Here is a 17,801-nt window from a genome sequence, read left to right as displayed (position 1 = left end):
GCAAGCTAAGAGGATGATGTTTTAATCTGCAGAATGCCCAATAATGGTGTCAGTCAGGCCCCTGTAATGTAACGAATGCTGTTTTTAAAATAATGACTTTGGCATCAAAGGTAGACACTACAGGGCTGGCTGCTTATCTAGAAAGCCACTTTTGGGTAGTTTGGGTGACGAGGATTTGGATGTTGATGAATGTTTGTGGTAGCGGTGTTAGACGCTGTCCATGATGATACTTGTGCTGACCCAGGAGTGGTGCAAGTTAACAAGGACTTCACAGATGGTCTCCCCTGGGACTGGTGCTTAAGTGCTGAGATGCTTGGGTGTGCTCAAGTAGCGGCAGAGCTAACTGTGGCTCTGGGTATGGTTATGAGACCCGATACTTTTGTGCTGCTTGCTAAGCCGAGACCGTGCATGTTGAATATTCAACCAATATGAGTGCTGATATCCGAATTGCTGATCTGCCGAAGTTATGATGCTGCCGACAGTAGCGTGTCTGGTAAAAGCGACTTGTGGATCTATAAAGCCAAATAAGAGAAAGTTATTTTCCGACACCGCAGTCTTCGTGACTGAGACCAGTAACACTGAAGACTCTGAGACTCACAGCAGTAATTTCTCCTTTCAGAGCGTTATTGCTGCAGATGGAGTGAAGCCAAGAAGTAAGCACATTACTAAGGTACGAACAAAGATTAATGTTTTTCATTTGTATTAACTGTTCCTCTTTTGCAGCATTTGGAAATGCATTTTCAAGTTGTGATGCTTTTTGTTTAGTTTTTTTCTTGAAGGCTGATACCTTTGGTTTAAAGGGAATGATGTTGTAGTGTGTGACCTTAATGCTGCAGTTTGCATTTCATTACCATAATTTTCTTACCCTGGAGAATCTCCAGGGTGGAGGAGGTTTGCTGTTCCAGAGTTCTTTCTTCAGCTTCTGGGCAGTTGTTGCTCTGTGGCGATCTGTGGTCCTGTTTCTCTTTTCTTCTTGTAGTAGCTCCTATCAGAGCGTCATCCTCCCGCCAACGATAATATGATGGCAGGCATCACCCAGCACACAGCACAGCCTATGAAGGGCTACGTCTATCTGCTCGGCACAATTAGAGCGAGGATAAAGTTCTCCGGACCTATCAGGCTGTGAATGTAACCTAAGGCTTAAGGTGAAATGAAGAGCTTACCTCCTTCCTGAGTGGATCCAGACTGCTGTGTGCGGACCCGATCGCTGGCAGCACCCTGGAGTATGTATGTATAAATCAGATTATGTTGGAAGTAACCTGCAATATAGTGGCAGGCAGCACCCTGCCGTAGAGTAGGATTTCTCAAAGTGTTTTATTTCCTGGTACATTAATGGAGTTAGTCTTTTAACTGGCAGAAGAACAACACTGACCATACATTTCCTGGCACCGTCTTTAAAATGACTTACACATTAGGAATGGCATTTCGTTCTGCTGGAATAATAGCACAAGTTATCTTGTACTCTGCTATGATGTTGCAGAGATCTTTGGCTGCAATGCCTTCCATGTTTCATTCAAACATGCTTTCTACAGGGCACATACATGATTTGCTGCTGTAGAGAAATAATGCTCCTGTGTACTGTGGCAGACTCAAAAATATAAAAAATCTTCTTGATTTTTCTTTCAGCACTTCATAGTAAAACCTTTCACTTTTTGACTCATACATTTGGCAGAAACATAACTTAGTACCATTAATGATTCTGATTGGGTGCTTGATAGTTTTCCAGAAACTCATGTTCTTGATTGTTCATGTTTGTCATTAGTTAATAAAACACGCCCAGGGGTTTTATCGCTTTAGTGACACAAACTGCAATAAACGTTTCTTTGTCGTTGCAAAAAAATATGAATGGCCGACGAGCCTCTGTAGGTCAAAGAATGGAAGGGCTGGGAAACTGTCATTCATCTCACTGCTAAGCAGAGCAGTGTCATGCTTCGTCCTCCGCCAGGCCTCTGATTTTGACCACTGGGACTTTAGAGCCCATCCTTTTAATGAGAAAAACAAAACTACAAGTCCCATAAGCAATAGTGGTGGAAGGTGTCACACATGACCTGGGACAACATCCAATTCAGCACATCCAGTTCCATTTTTTAAGTATTTGACACAATATTGAATTTATAACCTTTGTTTTTTATGGTCATGAGTCACCAGAATACTAAAAACGTGTCTTTTATTTTCAAGGTCAAATAAGTAATGGTCACCAGCTTGGAAGCTCTGTTAATTCTTCAGTATTTGTCATTGATCTCCACGTGTGGCTGGTTTGGGTCTGCCCCCTGCATCTTTCCCGATAACTCGCACAGGTAAGGAGGTTGTAGAAGTAACATGATAACCCCATATTCGTCTGTAAGAAGTGCGCTCCGAGGCAGGTATCCGATCATTTTTGTTGGAACGAGCAAGCGCCAATATCTGCTATTTACATTTGTTAAAATAAAACACAGTCAAATCACAGTGTACTGTTCCGAAGGTTCAGTCCCAGAGACATTATCTGTAACTGAACGCAGACACCCTAGGAAGCATGTGCTTTTAAGACAAGTTGCGTTCACTCACCTGAAGGTGTCATGCTTCATTATTGGGCTATACTCCTCACCAGCCCGGCGCTACAATGCCTGGCGGGCACCACAAGAGGGCACTTTGTTGGAGATCTTTTATTAAGTACTCCGGATGAGCATAGTAGGACAGAGGATGTTGTATCATTAGATGTGAGATTGGTGAAGTCTGAATATAAGATCAACTATCGACCAGTTGCCACAATATAGTTAATGGGTTCTTCCTGGTCCATGTTGAGATCAAAAACGGTGGCAGAGAAATTGAGGAACTAATGACCCCTATCACTGTGTGAAAGTGTCGCTCACCTATGGACATGCTGGTAAGCTGGGGTCTGTACTTCAGGTCAACTTTTTTCATGCCTTGTGTAGTCATGAAGCAATCAGGTGGCATTTCATCAGGACCAAATATGGGAAAATTAGTAAATGTGACCTAATCTTCTCCACAGCGTGAGGAGCTCTGTAACTCAAAGCCCTGCACCGTGGATAGTTGATAAGGTGCCTAGTACCATATTACTACTACAGGTGAGCGCTGTCTAACAGAGTGCACTAGATACGGTAACATTGAAGAAATCAAACTTCATTCTTAGGGGTCTCACTAATACAAAGAAGAATCTGACATAGAAGCTCAAATATAAAAAGAACATCTTTATTAAACTCAAATAAGTGAGACTACGTCACACAGAAACCTTAGCAGCTGAATGAGGCAGTCTGAGGAGTACAGAAAAAAGAGGCATTATATATGCTTAGGGTTACAAACTCAGCATAAAAGTAAGGGGCAGTCCTAGCTCATACAAGCATGCAAAATGTCTAACATGGACATGCAAGATCTGCCAAATATTAGCCAATAGGAAAACATTCAAAACAAGGCATCATGTAACCAGAACGTCCCCCTTTTTGCCCAAACCCATGAGTCAATCAATGACAGCACCTAGAGGTCAATCAGTAATGGCAGAACATGTCTGTATGCTTCAAAAGAAAGGTTGTGTAATAGGAAAACACAGGGAAAGAATAGCGAAGGCCAAAAGATGAGATACGACGAGAGAAGAATACTAAAGGCTAACAGATAGTTGATACAGGAATTAGGTGGTCCAGACAAGGATTAGTTTAGGCCGGCTGGTGTCTGAGATGGGTTTCAAGACACGGACGGAGGGCGTTTTCAACACGTTGCAGTCGAAAGGGCAGAAACACTTCGTGAATCATGCAGCCTTTGTAAAGGCAACACAAAATGAAGTTGAATGTAAAATGGAGTCGAAATTAAAGAACCTCCACCCTCCTAAAATTCAGGGCATATTGACCTATCCAATAGCGAGGACGCCGCATCAGAAGGCAACTGGTTTGAAAAGCACATGCTTCCTAGGGCGTTCAGTTAGAGATAATGTCTGTGGGGCTGAACCTCCAGAACAGTATACTGTGAGTTGATTTATATGAAGAATGTGTATTCTGGACTGCCATTTTCCTCAGCATCTCTTGTGCTATGTAAAATAAAACACAACACACCTGGAGGCCAACAAATCTATCATACATTTAATGCAAAAATAGCAAAAGGCCAAGCAAACTAACAAGTGACAATTGTCTTTGCAATGGACGAGAGCATCCACCGTAGAGCAAGTTGGAGTATATAATGCTAATGCTACACAATGTATTTTTACACACTTTTCTCCTAATACAAGTCAATGAAACATGAACACGTGATAGAAACAATTACTGAAACAACACTAATGAGTGGGAGGCAGGATCTCCTCTCGAGAGGAATGTGAGGAGTCCGTGAGGTGCAGAGTCCGTGAGGTGCAGATCAAAGAAACACAGACAAGCTGCAGAATTCACTTTATCTGGAAATAACACTTCTGTTTGTCAATATTCAATTTACTACAAGATGCAGGAAAGTGTGGAGATGGACATCACTAAATAAAAGGGTTCTGAGCCCTAATAGAATCATGTAACTTTGCAGGCATATTAAGACGAACAGACTCATAAAATTAATATAAGAATATTGTAATTTGGTAATGCAATATATCAATGCATGTTGTGGCATTGATGTGTATGATGTGTAAACAATTATCGGTATTAAAGAAACCAGTATATCCAGTTATGCTTTCTCAATTCCTTCTTCCTAGAGGCCACCACTGCTGCTAGCCAGCCGTATTCAGCAGTGCCTCCTGTGACCTGGAATCCTACATTTAATCAATACCAAAGGTTGTCAATGCGTCTAGCCAACTCCGGTCATTGGTGCCACTCGCACCCCCACCACCCTTGGGCCTGTTATTCTTTTAGCCAGCTCCAGTCAGTAGTGGCCCCTTGGACCTGTATGTAAGCCTACTAGCCAGCTCCTGTTAGTATTGGCCCCTGGGACCTGTTATCATTCTAGCCAACTTGAGTCATTAGTAGCACCTTGGGACTAGTGATCATACTAACCAGCTCTAGTCAGTATGGGCCCCCTGAGACCTATTATCCTGCTAAGTAACTCCAGTCAGTAGTGACCCCTGTACCTCAAATCCTGCAAATATTCAAAACCAGAGGTCAACTCTGCTGCCAACCAGTTCCAGTCAATATTGACATGCATTGTTACCCTGCCTGTAATGAATACCAGAGGCCAGCGTTGTTGCTAGCCAGCTCCAGTCACCAGTGGCCCGTCACATTTTATCCTCAATAGGATCAATGCCCAAGGCCTGTGCAGCTGCTAACCTGCCCTAGTCAGTAGTGACCTCCCAGACCTGTTATTCTGCATATAATCAGCAAGGCTTCTGCCCTAATAACACTCACCCCACATCCTTATAGTATATTAGCAATGTAATTTACTTACATCATACGGTCGGTACCGCACTATATCACACGATCCCAAAAACAAAGAAAATCAAAAATTGCCTAACCATTCAGCACTCCACCTTGTCAAAAAAGACCAAATCACACCGAGCACTATAGCCTGCCACATCACATGGCACACTCATCCACAACATGACAAGATACCACGGCAGGGATTTGGGGCCATTAATCCTCTGTTCGGGGCATGTGTGCTGTACATGCACATGCTTTGCATACTTCTGCCATCTTGTGTTGGGTCCGGATGTTTGCAAGTTGTTTTTCTTTGAAGAAGTCTTTCCAGTCACGAGGTAAGCTGACTCCACCTTTCGGTGATAGTGCGCATGGGCATCGACTCCACTGTTAGATTGTTTTTTACCCCAAACGGGTTCGTATGTGTATTGCTGGGCTCCGAAACCGCTCTTTGTGTTCCCCGCAGTCCACTCTACCCTCAACGGTATTGTTTCAGTACCCGTTTCCCTGTTCTCCGCGTTTCAAATAGATCGACAAACTCTCCATTTTCAATAGAAAACCTCGTGGGCAACCGTTGGGCCATGCTGCTTTGGGCCAGCCATCTGCAAATGGAATGGACTTCATTCTATTTCTGTCCTGGGTGCCACGCCAAGTACCCTCCACCGACGTAATCAAGTTTGTAACCTGTGCCTCTCTCCAGAGCACAAGAAGGAAGCCTGCATGCTTGTAAGTCGTTTTGGTCCAAGACGACTCTACCCGATCATCAGGCTTGATGACGAGAGAGGCAGCGTCAAAGCATTCAACTCACTCTGGATATCTTCGGGGAAGAATCTGAAGAGATAGGAGCGTCTGCCATAGAAGAAGATGCCCATCTCTATGACAGAGCGCAATCGTTGGGGCATGCTGGGGCAGCCATGTGGATGCAATTCTACATCATGCCAGTACCATAGGCGACTGACTAAATGTATAGGTTATCTAGCGCCCTTCTGGCATCTAAAGAGGCCTAATAAACAGCATTTGGGTGTCAGCTCAATACTTAGTTGTGTGGCATGCACCATTTCTTCGGCAGCTAGTTGCGAGAAGGAGTGTATTTCATCGCAGGACCATGGTTAATGTAAGAAATCAGACCCCACAGTGTTGCAGCGCAAGCATATATCTGGGCAAGACCCGACCATTCGATGAAGGTGTTTGGCATTAAGTAGGTTCTTTGCAGGAAATTATAATGTATCAGTCGAAAATGGGCATTACTAGAAACCATGCGTATTAGTTCATAGGCCCGCTGCCAGTCTTGATCTTCCATTGGAATATAAGGCCCGTGTGAGGGCCTACTGTACTTGATCACATTGTTCTGTAAAGATGCATATTTAGGTGTCTGCACGCTCCATAGGTTAGCAGTATCGCAAGGGTTTGAGTATGCAGCGGAGCTGTCGGATAGCATGGCCAGGTGTGCTTAGTTGTGTCTGCCAAGCCCGCATGTTGTAAAAATTACCCCTGGCTTAGACCAAACTCTTTGCGGGCATGTTTAAAGGCGATAAGTCTCATCTGGGTACAATTCACCCTATTGCTCGCATCCCCCTCCCTCCATGCCCGGAAGGACATACTGAGTGCCATCTGCCTGATTGGTTTTAATATCCAGATTGGGAGCTCCCTATGGAATGGTGCGCGCTTAAGTACTCTCACTACAAACCATTGCCATACTCTGGCCGTCTGTCGCACAATATATGGAGTATCTCTTGGTGTTCCCGATTCCATCCATTAACAGCTCAGGAAGACAACCAGCATCCACCATTCCCGCCAAGAGCCGCATTTCCCAACTAGGGACTGTGTTGAGCGATCGAGCTGCGTGTTGCAATTGAACGGCATAATATTAGGGGTCCAAATGTGGGATCTCCAATCCCCCGCAGCATAAGTCCTGGTCAGTGTGGCCAAAGCCACTCTGCTATGTGTTATGGCCTTGTTGAAAGATTTAACAAGACCATGAAGGGCATGATCGGTGGACTTCCTGAAAAACTCAAAAGAAGATGGATGTCTTACTTCCATGGCTGCTTTTTGCCTATTGGGAAGGACCATAGAAGGGAGTGGGGTCCTCCTTATTTTAGCTTCTGTTTGGGTTTCCTGTCTGGACCACTGTGCCTTGTGAAGGAGGGATTGGAGAAACCTCTTGTTGAACCTTAGCAAGATATAGTGGACTGTGTGTTTGGCTTTTGCTCCAGGATGTATGAGTACGTGGAAAAAGCAAGCAAAAACATTGAGGACAGCCTTGCTGCAGAGGCTCTGGTGATGCCAAAAGGCTGCAATGGTTGAGTTTCAGCCAGGGCAGATGGTGTGGGTTTTGGGTCCTGTGGCTCCTAGGGCTCTGCTAGATAAGTGGAGTGGACCCTACCCTATCCTAGAAAGAAAAGGGGCGGTCACCTACCTGGTAGACCCTGGCTCTGACAGGAATCATAAGAGGGTCGTCCATGTCAACCGCCTTACACCCTACTATGACATGGCAGATGTGACCCTGCTCACGGTTACAGATGAGGACCAGGAAGCAAAGAGTGAGCCTGTCCCTGACCTGTCCAGCAATCCAAAAGATGGGTCAGTGGAAGGTGTGGTCTTGTCAGACACCCTACCTGCACATCAGGAGACTGATTGCAGACAAGTCCTAAATCACTTTCCTGAGCTCTTCTTTTTGACCTCTCGCCAGACTAGCTGGTGTATCCATGATGTGGACGCTGATGAAAGCCTACCTTTCGAGAATAAAACATACAGGCAGACTGAACATGTGAAAGAGAGCATCACAGCTGAAGTAAGCATGATGCTGGAATTGGGAGTTCTAAAGCCTTCTGAGAGCCCCTGGACCTGCCCAGTTGTCTTAATCCCCAAGCCTCATAACCAGGATGGTAAGAAAGAAATTAGGTTTAGGACCATTGGGGCGTGAATGCTGTGATCAAAAGCGATGCATACCAAACTCCATGGGCAGATGAACTTATTGACAGGTTGAGAGCAGCCAAGTATCTGAGTATGTTTGATCTCACATCAGAGTACTGGCAGATAGGACTGACGACTCCAGGAGCAAAAGAAATATCTGCATTTTCAACCCCAGATGGGTATTATCAGTTCACTGTAATGCCCTTTGGTTTGAAAAATGCATCTGCCACTTTTCAAAGATTGGTGAACTAAGCCCTTGCTGGATTGGAATCCTTGAGTGCAGCATATCTACACAATATTGCAGTCTTTAGCTCCACCTGACAGGATCATCTGATCCACCTTAGGAACGTGCCGGAGGCTCTGAGAAGTGCAGGCCTCGTTATCAAGGCATGCAAGTGTCAGATAGGGCAGGGAAAGGTTGCATACTTGAGTCACCTTGTGAGTGGAGGCCAGGTTCAACCCTTAAAACCCAAGATCTAGACCATTCTGGACTGGGTGGCTCCAACTACCCAGACTCAAGTGAGGGCCTTCCTTGGCTTCCCTGGCACTATAGGAGGTTTGTGAGGGATTATGGCACCATTGTGGCACCCCTCACAGAACTGACTTCCAGAAGAATGCCCACAAATAGTGAACTGGACAGTGAGGTGTCTAAAGGCTCTTGACACGTTGAAGGAAGCGATGTGCTCTGCAGCTGTTCTGAAAGCTGCAGATTATGTCACGCAATTCATTGTGCAGACCGATGCCTATGAACATAGGAGCAGTGCTATCCCAAAAACATGAGCACAGTCAAGATCAGCCAGTGGCTTTCATCAGCAGAAGGCTAATCCCCAGGGAACAGCATTGAACTGCCATTTAGATGGACGCCTTTGCTGTGGTTTGGTCCCTTGAGAAGTTTAGGTCAAACCTCTTTGGCTCTCACTTCCTAGTTCAAACTGACCACAGGCCTCTCCAATGGTTAATGCAAATGAAAGGTGAAAATCAGCTAAAGTAGTCCATCTCCATACAGGGAATAGACTTTGTAAATGTAAATGTAAAATGTAAATGTACATGTATTTATATAGCGCAAATCACTGACCGAGGTGGGTATCTAAGCGCTTGCTTAGGGAACCCGTCCTGGTATTCCCCTGTGAGATAACCCCGGCAGGATATCCACAAGGTGAAAGCCAGGCATCCCGCCGCGAGGGGCTTTTGTGGAGATTAAACAAGCTATTGCCCAGAGTCGCAGAGTGTGAACCCGTGAGTCGAGAAGGCACCGGAGCGAGAATTATCGAGTCCGTGGAATTTTTTTGCCCAAGACCCGCCGAGGTGGGGAATTGAACCCTGGTCCAGGGCCGATCTCAGCTCCCGGATTAGCCGCCTCTAACCCCTGAGCCACACTTCTCCAATGTTCTCCAGGTCTCTGTTTCACTTTGAAGTGAAACAGAGACCTGGGACTGCCAATGCAGAGGGACTTTCCAGGTTGTCCCATTTAGACGATGTTAAATGTTATGTTATGTTAAAAATACTTCTAAAGCGCGCGCACACCACAAGGTTTCATGGCGCTGTGGACAAGGGAGTCCTGCCGCTAAGTGATTCATTCATAAGCCTGGCGAAAGAGCCAGGTCTTTAAGAGTTTCCAAAATTGAGGATATGATAACATCAATCTAATGTCCTGAGGAAGAGAATTCAAAATTTGAGGGGCCAGACCCGCAAATCTTTGTCCCCCCAATTTCTAGCGTTTAAAGGATGGAGTAGCTAGGGGATTCAAATGGGAAGACCTAAGATCCTGAATGTGGATATGTCTCTGGACCCGAGTAGATACAGGGACTGGGCAGTTGCCATGGAGCGTTTTAAAGAGGCGGCATCCCAACTTGAATGCACTGCGTTCGACTACCAGAAGCCAATGTAACTTTTTCATAGGAGGGGTGACATACTGCATTCGTGACTGGCGATAGATTAATCTAGCAGCCTGGTTCGGCACTGGTTGCAGTCTTTTAGATTGATATGCCGGTAATCCAAAGTAAAGTGTTAGTGTAGTCAATATGAGAGATGACTAAGTCTAAAGCAACTTGGGTAAGACCTTTTCTCCAGTAATGGGGTATCTTTCATAGATTCACATGCTTGAATCATTCCCCGTCGTTGAAGTGTGATTCCCACGGTACATAGAATAGCAATATAGCAATAGCATAGCGAAAGCATAGCTAAAAGAGCAATAGGAAGTATTGTAACATGGACGTTAATAGGAAAAAACTTGTCACTTTAATAACTTGTCCGAGTCATTAGATATGGTCCAAACTCCAGCCAATCAGGCGAAAGCACCCTCTGGAACCTTCTCCTCAGAGGCTCAGACTCTCAGATTTTCTACTGCACGTCATGTGAAGGGAGTCTCCCTGAGCTCTGCTCAGTACCTCTACCTTTTCCCTTCAGAAACTCTTCAGAATATCTTCACTGCTTTGTCTACTACAAAGAGGTCACTCATCAGACACTGTGAGTCTTGTGGGAAATTCCGGCTTCATTCCGAAGACCCCCAAAAAAAATGTATCTATTGCCTCCACCCTGAACATCCGGTGAGAGATTGTAAAATCTGCAGGACTTTTCCTCAAAAGACTTTAAGAGACAGAGAGGGACGTCTACTTCTGTGGGTACAGAAACTCAAGACCAAGGATAATCCTTTATCAGATCTTCAGAGTGATTCCTCTCTCAGGACTGTCATCTCTAAGAAGAGGCTAGTGGTAGGAAGGAGGCTCAGATGGTATCTGCTAAGGCTAAGATGCTCAAGAAATACCACACCTCTACTCATGAAGGCCAGACTTCTTCCTCAAAAAGGGCTCCTGCTCCTTCTAAGGGACTACTTATTACCTCTACGTCTCTGAGATCTGCCTCTAAGTCTCAGGCGTCTAAGTCTCTTCCTGAGACAAATTTGCCTAAAAAAATGGGTTCCTTGTCGACGATGACTTCCGTCGCCACTGCTACAACGACGACTTCCACCTTCTCTGCTCCTCAACCTACAATGATTATGTCGTCAGCGTCCTCTCCGTCGACGTTTGTCATGGTGTCGGTGAATCCTCGCTCGTCTGCCACCTCCCTCACTTCGTCGTTGACAAAAAAGAGATCTGTCTCTGGTCAGTCATCGACGGATGCCTCCTCGCTGACGAGACGGTCGATGGCTCTCAAGGCTCTACCTGCTTTGTCGACGGTTGCCTCGTCGACAGCACAGAAGCCTTTCCTTACGGAACTTCAACTACGTTCTTCATCGTCGACCGCTGAGTCGGCAGCAGCATCCTTGGTTCCACCATCAGCTTTGATGTCTCTAGTACCATTGAAATCTTCAGCAACACTTTTGCCACCTTCAGGAACGACGGATGTTTCCCTACTTCAACGTAGGAACTCTTCTTTGGATCTATTGCCAATTCAACCATCTCCAAATCTTTCTGTGGAGCTTTTTGACTATGGGGCTAATGAGGAGGTTTCGGAAGAGGATGACCGGTTCCGTGTTGCTCGTACTCCTTCCGAGCTTCTCATCAAATGACAAGATATTGATGATGACCAAGGATATGATTATTACCCTGACCCTAATACTCAAGCACCACTTGAGAATCCAACTGTGCAGATACCCATGTCTCTCATCTCAAATTTGCAACATGTGTGTAGCGAGGAGAGGCCGTCACCCCCGCGGCCCACGAGATCATCATCCCCTTGTGGGGATTCATCATATGACCCCTCCCTCTTGTCTCCACAGACGAATGATTGGGTGTATACAACGGAGCCAGACTGTTCCCGGGACAAGAACTATGAGGACGGCGGTCCCTTTAACTGGCACCTACCAGACGAAGGGGAGGAGCCTACACCAACGTCAAGTACGGCAGCAGACAGCACGCAGGTGTGCTTGTTCACCGGAGGCGTAGGAGGAGCTGGAGAGGAGAGGAGATTGGAACGGAGTTGAGTGAGGAGACGAAGGGAGAAGGGAGAAAAGCAGAGAAGACCGGAAGAGTCATTGAAACATCCCCGGCAGAGAAGAGGAAAGACCCGTTTTCGGCACGGGAGCCAGGAGGCCATTGGCATCACGAGCCGCCCAGCCGCACGCCAGGAGATGTGTGGCTCACAGAGGTACGGAGCCGTATCGCGGGCTGGGTGGAGAGGAGGGGTAGAACCGTCCCCTGACCCGAGTATCCTCTTACCCCTGCCCTTACACCTCCTTCCCCTCACCGTGACCGTAACCTGTACAAGTAACACTGGTGGTGTTCCCGCACTCCCTTTCCCTGGAAGTACTGTGTCCTCGGGACATTAGCCTGATACCTGTTCTTTCTTTCCTTCCTGCCGGCTGTCCTGGAGTCACCACGGAGCTGGAAGCGCCTCCTTCCCACCGGAGTCCCCGACGGCGTACAAGGGAAGAAGACGGCCCGTACCCCAGGAGGAGCACGATAAGGAGTAGATCCCCGCGAAGGTTCCCCGGGAGAAAGACTTGTACTGACTTTCTGTACAGCCAAATAAAACCCGCTGTTACTAAAACCCGCCTCTTGCCCTTTCCTCCACAACACGCTACAATGTGCTTGATGACTACTACCGCCGATTTCCTCCCTCGGCTTCTGTCCCACAGAAGCCTCTTCCTCTACCTTCATCGATCATCAGGCCTCCCCATCCGGTGGCACCGATGTCTCATCAACCAGAGGACGCGCACACAACTGACGACAACAGAGAAGAAGGGGAGTGGGTGATAGATACCTCCTTACTGAGTGGGACAATTATTAAATTCAGACTCCGTCACCTACTGACAAAACTGAAGAGCCGACCTGGCACACATCCCTGTGTGCCATTCCCATGAACACTGCTAGAGGGATGTCTTACCCATATCTCAGGCAGTGAGTTAAAGTTCGCAGATTTATATATTGCAGCTCATCACCTGTGAGGGTTTACAGACGCTGTCTATGGGCACCAGGAGATAGAGTGATTTGCCCAGAATCACAGGATGTTGCGCTGAAGCAGAAACTTGAACCCGGATCCACAGTTCCCGAGTCGTCAGCTCTGGCTGCTGCACCACATCCCCTCCCCCCTGTGAGGGCATATCTGCATGAAATGCCCCTGATGCCCTTGCAATATCCTAGTCGATTCCTGGATATTGTAAGTGACCAGGGAAGTCATAGTACGTACTTAGGCTGGACACTCGTCATTATGAGTTCGCAGCTCCATGATGGCTTCACTGAAATATGTGATGTTTGGCACCAAGCATCTCAACATAATAAACCTGTGCTGATTCCAGTGTCAATTTTATTGAAAATTGCATACAGAGGGCCCATTAGAGGGGTCCCCTGAAACCTACCAATCCTTAGTGTGATCATTGACTGGCCCGAGCCAGCCTGTTACCACCAGAGTGTGTTCTGACCTCAGGGGAGAGTGCCTGCGCACTCTGAGGCTGAGAACAATGCCTTTCCTGGGTGGAGGTGTTCACGTCTCCCACTGGACAGGAAGAGCCATCCGTGGTGGGGAGCTTCAGCGGTCTTGCCTCCTTTGTAATGCAACCCTAGCCTCTCCTGTTCGAAGGAGCTGGCCTCCATCCTGTCCTCACCCCCTTTTTGGCGGCAGGACAGGCCGGAAACCTTTGGTAGAATAGGAGATGTGCCCCCCTCTGCCGACTACACCCCTCGGGTGCTGGAGGCTAGGTCAAGTACACTTTTCAGTGCCCACCATCTTGAAGATGATTGGACTTATCCAGTTAGGGCTAGGACTGTGTCCTCCTCTCACAGAAGGTGGGCATGTTAGAGGGCGTAGACACCCCAGGCAAAGGGCCCATTGGACACCACCTGTCACTCCCTTGTAACGCCCTTAAATCTAGTTTTTAGGTGGCATCCCCAGTGTCTGAACTTCAGTTCCGGATGACCTAAGAAGAGCCGGGCTCTACCGATCTGCACCAGAAGAGAAGATTACAGAGAACTACTGTACTCAGGTGTTCCGGGACCTTTTGTCTAAAGTAAAATCTGGATCCCCTACGGACTGCTGCCCACCACACGTCCTAAAAGAAGCCTTCACTGGCCTCCCGGGTCCAGCCCTCTCTCTTCTGAATGAGTCCCTAGTCCAGGGTTGTGTCCCTAAGGCATTTAAAGAGGCAATTGTTGTTTCCCTTCTGAAGAAATCAGGGGCAGACCCCCAGATCCTGTTGAATTACCGCCCATCTCTTTGCTGACCTGGCAAAGGTACTGGAAGCTTATGTGGTGAAGTGCCTGTCCAATCCAACTATCTCGACTCACACTAAGCTGGTTTTCGGCCTGCCCACTCAATGGAGACCATAATACTGGCGGTATTGAACTCCCTGCGAGAGAGCGCTCAGGGCCTGGTGCTGTTGGATCTCTCACCCGCCTTTGACAGGGTCGACCATGGGATCTTATTGGACCATGTCAAGGAGGCTGGAATTCAGAGCTCAGCCCTTAGTTGGATTAGCTCCTTTCTAGAGGATCGATCCCAAGCAGTCTAGAGCGAGAGTCCACCATGAGCGGACCTCATCTGGACTCCTCGACGTTACCTGCAGCCTCTGCAAGGAGACCCCCTCGACCTTGACGTGCTCTGGTATGCCTTTTCTGACACCAAAAGGCACCCTTGCAACCACACGTCCTGGGCTTTGGTGAAGAGGACAAAGGGTGTTGCTACGTCCCCGAGTATTGAAACTTACCATGACAGCTTTTGGTTTCCTTCGACCGGCCTCCTGGCCCGAGCCTGCAGACCTTTTCCAATTTGGCCTGTCTTCGATGCTGTGTTGGCATCTTGCACCCTGTGTCCCTGTGCCGCTGGTGGTGTGGTGTAGTCATGGTGCTGCCTTGGGCCATGTCCAGTGTTGGCCTCAACCCCCAGAGACTAGTTCCCCCAAGCCGCTGTTACTTACCTGTAAGCAGCCTCTGTCCGATTGCCCCAGTCCCCCTTAATTTGTATTGGGTTTCCAACCTTGAACTTGCACTTGCACCTGGGCGCCCCCTGTGCCGCTGGTGGTGCACTGTTGGTTCTGAACTGAACCTTGTCCAATACTAACCTTAACTTCCGAAGAATGGTCTTGTAAGTAGATGTTCGTAGCCGGTAGTAGTCTGGTCTGACCCTTCCCCCATATATGTAGTGTAGGCATGAATGTGCACCCATGGTGTACCTTTCCAAAGCATATGTGGGGTGTGTGGCAGGCGCGTGTATCCAATCATTAATTGGGGTGAGGTGCTCTGCCCAGTGGTAAGCCTCAAGGTCAGGAAGGGAGATTCCGCCATCATACTGGTGCCGCTGCAATGTTGCCAATGCCACTCTAGGGTGCTTTCCCAACCAGAGGTAGGACCGGAGCTCTGCCTGAATATCCCGAAAGGTCTCAGGTGGGACTAGGGAGTATTCATTCTGGAAGGCATAGAGGAATTTTGGGAGTGAGATCATTTTGAACATAGCTGCCAGCCCAAGTATCGTCAGGGGGAGCGTTTGCCACCTATTGGCGTCAAGCTTAAAGTCACGTATGACACGGTTAACATTACGGTCGTAAGAGAAGGCACTGTCTGTTGTGAGAAATATCCCTAGGTACTGGAATCCGTCGTCAGTCGTCTGTAGACTCTGTGGTAGCTGGAGCCAGTCCGTCCGACCTCGGGGGTCATAGAGCGTCGATTTGTGCCATTTGATCTGATATCCTGACTTAGCGCCATACCTTGCCAGCTCATCAAATAGCGCCGGTAGTGTGGTCTGTGGTTGCGTGACGTACAGCAGCACATCATTCGCATACATTGATAACTTCTCGCCCTGTCCATTTGCCGGTCCCACCCGGAACCCTGTAATCCTCTCATTTTGTCTTACAGCGCAAGCCAGCACCTCGATAGTCAAGGCAAAGAGCAGGGGCGATAGGGGACACCCCTGACGGATGGATGGGAAAAGCCCTCAACATCATTCCGTTAACTCTTCCTCGGGCACCAGGGTCTACATAGAGAATTCCAATTTTGTGCCTTTATTTGGGTCCGAAGCCCATACGTTCCAGCACTCCCTCCAAAAAAGGCCAATGGACAGCATCAAATGCCTTTTCTGCGTCTAATGACAAGAACCAATGTGGCTCTATTCTGCCTTCCACCTCCCGGAGCCAGTTGTGTGTTCTTCAGAGGTTGTACCTAGTCGCCCTTTCCGGGATAAACCCCGTCTGGTCTTGATGGATCAATCCCGGGATGACCTTTCTCATACGAAGAGCCAGTATTGTGGCATATACCTTCGCTTCCACGTTCAACAATGAGATGGGGCGATAAGATGCGCAGTCCGCCGTCGGTTTCCCTGGTTTATGAATTGGGACGATCGTGGCCTGCTTGAGGTCCAGCGGGAACCGTCCTTCCGTCTCCGCATCTCGGAAGAGGCCCTGTAGGTGTCTGGTCAGGAGGTCAGCCATCTTCTTGAAAAACTCTGCCGGGAATCTATTGGGGCCCGGGGCTTTCCCCACTCGAAGTTTCGTTAGCGCCACCCTGACTTCTTCCTCGGTGATATCGGATTCAATGTCTATCCGGTCAGTGTCTTCAAGAGTTGGAAGGGTGATGTCTGACATGTATTGCAATGCGTCCAGTTTGGATCCCACATCATGGGCCTTATATAGGATTTCGTAGTAGTCAGCAAATGCGTCAGCTATCCCGGCATCAGTAGATATCCAATCGGCGTGACCCATACGTAACCTGTCCACCCAGCGTTCATCTCTCTCTTTCCTGCTAAGCCATGCCAAAAGTTTGCCAGTTTTATCTCCCACATCGTAAATGCGATGGAGAGTGGCTAGTGCCTGCGTCTTAGCCTCCCTCGTCACCAGCTGTCGGTACTGGGCCTGCGTATCTGTAAGGCGTCGCTGGGTCCTCGTGTCCTTCTTGTGTAAGTGTTCGGTTTCTAGTTCCAAGGTCTGGATCTCTGACTGTCTCTGTTTCCTAGCCTCTGCCAGTCTACAATGAGCCCTATCCCTAAGCACTACTTTAAGCGCCTCCCATAGCACCACCCGGGGGTCCACGGTCCCTACGTTTTCCGCTTGGTATACCTTCACGTCAGCTCTCAGCCCCTTTATAATGTCCGGGTCCTGCAAGTCCCAAGCGGAGAGTCTAAGAATTGCGGGGCCTTCCTTCTTTCGCCTACCAATTTGTACCGCCAGGGGTGAGTGGTCAGATATCCCTCGGGCACAATACTCTGCTGAGTCTGTTACCTGCAGCGCTTGTCTCGCCATAAAGATGTAGTCCAGGCGGGAGTAGACTTTGTGCGCCCCCGAGAAGAAGGAGTATGCCTGCGTGTCTGGGTTTAGCCATCACCACACATCTAGTAGGCCCAGTGCCGCTATAACTTTGGCTAGCGGGGTCGTAATATGGGGTCTGTCTCGGTCACCCGTCCTGTCAGTAGCCGTATTCATTACGTCGTTAAAATCTCCCCCAATGATTTGAGTTGTGTCTGAGGTGTTGAGGATGATGTCTGACACTCCCTGCAAAGTTGCCGCCTGCAGTTTAGGCGGAGCGTAGGCCGAGATAAGAGTGTATTCTCTCCTGCCCCATGTCCCTCGCACTCCTACATATGTACCCTGGCAGTCACTCCAGATCTGTGCTACTTTCATTGGGTTTTTTTTTAATCAGTATTGCCACTCCCCTG

At 47.9% G+C, this 17,801-nt stretch overlaps 1 pseudogene across 1 annotated transcript in view; it reads left to right on the top strand.

The window, feature by feature from the left end:
- Positions 1-989: 989 nt before the first annotated feature.
- Positions 990-17,801, top strand: part of LOC147737534 (uncharacterized) — a 37,275-nt pseudogene continuing 20,463 nt past the window's right edge. Inside the window, exons 1-2 of the transcript XR_015299293.1 lie at positions 990-1,227; positions 2,179-2,297. The product of XR_015299293.1 is annotated as an uncharacterized LOC147737534 (transcript). The remainder of the gene's footprint in view (positions 1,228-2,178; positions 2,298-17,801) is intronic.

The sequence above is a fragment of the Lissotriton vulgaris genome, chromosome 1_1, assembly GCF_964263255.1.
Source record: "Lissotriton vulgaris chromosome 1_1, aLisVul1.2, whole genome shotgun sequence".
NCBI classification, from domain to species: domain Eukaryota; kingdom Metazoa; phylum Chordata; class Amphibia; order Caudata; family Salamandridae; genus Lissotriton; species Lissotriton vulgaris.
This window is presented reverse-complemented; position numbering and strand designations above follow the sequence as displayed.